Source organism: Eucyclogobius newberryi, unplaced genomic scaffold, assembly GCF_026437365.1.
Source record: "Eucyclogobius newberryi isolate DKJ021-1_F unplaced genomic scaffold, fEucNew1.0.hap1 SCAF_6, whole genome shotgun sequence".
Lineage (NCBI taxonomy): Eukaryota > Metazoa > Chordata > Actinopteri > Gobiiformes > Gobiidae > Eucyclogobius > Eucyclogobius newberryi.
The window spans coordinates 2182150-2186907 of record NW_027316278.1 but is presented as its reverse complement, the minus strand read 5'-3'; positions in this window follow the sequence as shown (position 1 = coordinate 2186907).

Genomic DNA, 4758 nt, shown 5'->3' with positions numbered 1-4758 from the left:
CTGTGCAACATGTGACCACTGCAACATTTGACCTATGCAGCATGTGACCACTGCAACATGTGACCACTGCAACATGTGACCACTGCAACATGTGACAACTGCAACATGTGACCTCTGCAACATGTGCAACATGTGACCACTGCAACATGTGACCTCTGCAACATGTGCAACATGTGACTCTGCAACTTGTGACCACTGCAACATGTGACCTATGCAGCATGTGGCCACTGTAACATGTGACCACTGCAACATGTGACTCTGCAACTTGTGACCACTGCAACATGTGACCTATGCAGCATGTGGCCACTGTAACATGTGACCACTGTAACATGTGACCACTGCAACATGTGACCTCTGCAACATGTGCAACATGTGACCACTTCAACATGTGACCTCTGCAACATGTGCAACATGTGACCACTGCAACATGTGACCTCTGCAACATGTGCAACATGTGACCACTGCAACATGTGACCTCTGCAACATGTGACTACTGCAACATGTGACCACTGCAACATGTGACCACTGCAAAATTTGACCTATGCAGCATGTGACCACTGCAACATGTGACCTCTGCAACATGTGCAACATGTGACCACTGCAACATGTGACCTCTGCAACATGTGACCTGTGCAACATGTGACCACTGCAACATGTGACCACTGCAAAATTTGACCTATGCAGCATGTGACCACTGCAACATGTGCAACATGTGACCACTGCAACATGTGACCACTGCAACATGTGACAACTGCAACATGTGACCTGTGCAACATGTGACCACTGCAACATTTGACCTATGCAGCATGTGACCACTGCAACATGTGACCACTGCAACATGTGACCACTGCAACATGTGACAACTGCAACATGTGACCTCTGCAACATGTGCAACATGTGACCACTGCAACATGTGACCTCTGCAACATGTGCAACATGTGACTCTGCAACTTGTGACCACTGCAACATGTGACCTATGCAGCATGTGGCCACTGTAACATGTGACCACTGCAACATGTGACCTCTGCAACATGTGCAACATGTGACCACTGCAACATGTGACCTCTACAACATGTGCAACATGTGACCTCTCTAACATCTGCAACATGTGACCTCTGCAACATGTGCAACATGTGACCACTTCAACATGTGACCTCTGCAACATGTGCAACATGTGACCACTGCAACATGTGACCTCTGCAACATGTGCAACATGTGACCACTGCAACATGTGACCTCTGCAACATGTGACTACTGCAACATGTGACCACTGCAACATTTGACCTCTGCAACATGTGACTACTGCAACATGTGACCACTGCAACATGTGACCTCTGTAACATGTGACCACTGCAACATGTGACCTCTGCAACATTTGACCTATTCAGCATGTGACCACTGCAACATGCGCAACATGTGACCACTGCAACATGTGCAACATGTGACCTCTGCAACATGTGACCTCTGCAACATGTGCAGCATGTGACCTCTGCAACATGTGACCTCTGCAACATGCGCAACATGTGACCACTTCAACACGATACCACTGCAACATGTGCAACATGTGACCTCTGCAACATGTGCAACATGTGACCACTTCAACATGTGCAACATGTGACCACTGCAACATGTGACCTCTGCAACATGTGCAACATGTGACCACTGCAACATGTGACCTCTGCAACATGCGCAACATGTGACCACTGCAACATGTGACCACTGCAACATTTGACCTATGCAGCATGTGACCACTGCAACATGCGCAACATGTGACCTCTGCAACATGTGACCCCTGCAACATGTGCAACATGTGACCTCTGCAACATGTGCAACATGTGACCACTGCAACATGTGCAACATGTGACCACTGCAACATGTGACCTCCGTCACAAGTGACCTCTGCAACATATGACCACTGCAACATGTGACCTCTGCAACATGTGACCTATGCAGCATGTGACCACTGTAACATGTGACCTCTGCAACATGTGACCTCTGCAACATGTGCAACATGTGACCACTGCAACATGTGACCACTGCAACCTGTGACCTCTGCAACATGCGACCTCTGCAACATGTGACCTCTGCAACATGTGACCTCCGTCACAAGTGACCTCTGCAACATGTGACCTCTGCAACATGTGACCTCTGTAACATGTGACCTCTGCAACATGTGACCTCTACAACATGTGACCTCTGCAACATGTGACCACTGCAACATGTGACCACTGCAACATGTGACTTCTGTAACATGTGACCTCTGCAACATGTGACCTCCGTCACAAGTGACCTCTGCAACATGTGACCTCTGCAACATGTGACCTATGCAGCATGTGGCCACTGTAACATGTGACCACTGCAACATGTGACCTCTGCAACATGTGCAACATGTGACCACTGCAACATGTGACCTCTACAACATGTGCAACATGTGACCTCTCTAACATCTGCAACATGTGACCTCTGCAACATGTGCAACATGTGACCACTTCAACATGTGACCTCTGCAACATGTGCAACATGTGACCACTGCAACATGTGACCTCTACAACATGTGCAACATGTGACCACTGCAACATGTGACCTCTGCAACATGTGACTACTGCAACATGTGACCACTGCAAATGTGACCTCTGCAACATGTGACCACTGCAACATTTGACCTCTGCAACATGTGACTACTGCAACATGTGACCACTGCAACATGTGACCTCTGTAACATGTGACCACTGCAACATGTGACCTCTGCAACATTTGACCTATTCAGCATGTGACCACTGCAACATGCGCAACATGTGACCACTTCAACACGATACCACTGCAACATGTGCAACATGTGACCTCTGCAACATGTGCAACATGTGACCACTGCAACATGTGCAACATGTGACCTCTGCAACATGCGCAACATGTGACCACTGCAACATGTGACCTCTGCAACATGTGCAACATGTGACCACTGCAACATGTGACCTCTGCAACATGCGCAACATGTGACCACTGCAACATGTGACCACTGCAACATTTGACCTATGCAGCATGTGACCACTGCAACATGCGCAACATGTGACCTCTGCAACATGTGACCCCTGCAACATGTGCAACATGTGACCTCTGCAACATGTGCAACATGTGACCACTGCAACATGTGCAACATGTGACCACTGCAACATGTGACCTCCGTCACAAGTGACCTCTGCAACATATGACCACTGCAACATGTGACCTCTGCAACATGTGACCACTGCAACATGTGACCTCTGCAACATGTGACCACTGCAACATGTGACCTCTGCAACATGTGACCACTGCAACATGTGACCACTGCAACATGTGACCTCTGCAACATGTGACCACTGCAACATGTGACCTCTGCAACATGTGACCTCCGTCACAAGTGACCTCTGCAACATGTGACCTCTGCAACATGTGACCACTGCAACATGTGACCTCTGCAACATGTGACCACTGCAACATGTGACCTCTGCAACATGTGACCACTGCAACATGTGACCACTGCAACATGTGACCTCTGCAACATGTGACCACTGCAACATGTGACCTCTGCAACATGTGACCTCCGTCACAAGTGACCTCTGCAACATGTGACCTCTGCAACATGTGACCACTGCAACATGTGACCTCTGCAACATTTGACCTCTGCAACATGTGACCTCTGCAACATGTGACCTCCGTCACAAGTGACCTCTGCAACATGTGACCTCTGCAACATGTGACCTCCGTCACAAGTGACCTCTGCAACATGTGACCTCTGCAACATGTGACCTCTGTAACATGTGACCTCTGCAACATGTGACCTCTGCAACATGTGACCTCTGCAACATGTGACCTCCGTCACAAGTGACCTCTGCAACATGTGACCTCTGCAACATGTGACCTCTGCAACATGTGACCTCCGTCACAAGTGACCTCTGCAACATGTGACCTCCGTCACAAGTGACCTCTGCAACATGTGACCTCTACAACATGTGACCTCTGCAACATGTGACCACTGCAACATGTGACCACTGCAACATGTGACCTCTACAACATGTGACCTCTGCAACATGTGACCACTGCAACATGTGACCACTGCAACATGTGACCACTGCAACATGTGACCACTGCAACATTTGACCTATGCAGCATCTGACCACTGCAACATGTGCAACATGTGACCTCTGCAACATGTGCAACATGTGACCACTGCAACATGTGCAACATGTGACCTCTGCAACATTTGCAACATGTGACCTCTGCAACATGTGCAACATGTGACCATTGCAACATGTGCAACATGTGACCACTGCAACATGTGACAACTGCAACATGTGACCTCTGCAACATGTGACCTATGCAGCATGTGACTGCAACTTGTGACAACTGCAACATGTGACCTCTGCAACATGTGACCTCTGCAACATGTGACCTCTGCAACATGTGACCACTGCAACATGTGACAACTGCAACATGTGACCTGTGCAACATGTGACCACTGCAACATTTGACCTATGCAGCATGTGACCACTGCAACATGTGACCACTGCAACATGTGACCACTGCAACATGTGACAACTGCAACATGTGACCTCTGCAACATGTGCAACATGTGACCACTGCAACATGTGACCTCTGCAACATGTGCAACATGTGACTCTGCAACTTGTGACCACTGCAACATGTGACCTATGCAGCATGTGGCCACTGTAACATGTGACCACTGCAACATGTGACCTCTGCAACATGTGCAACATGTGA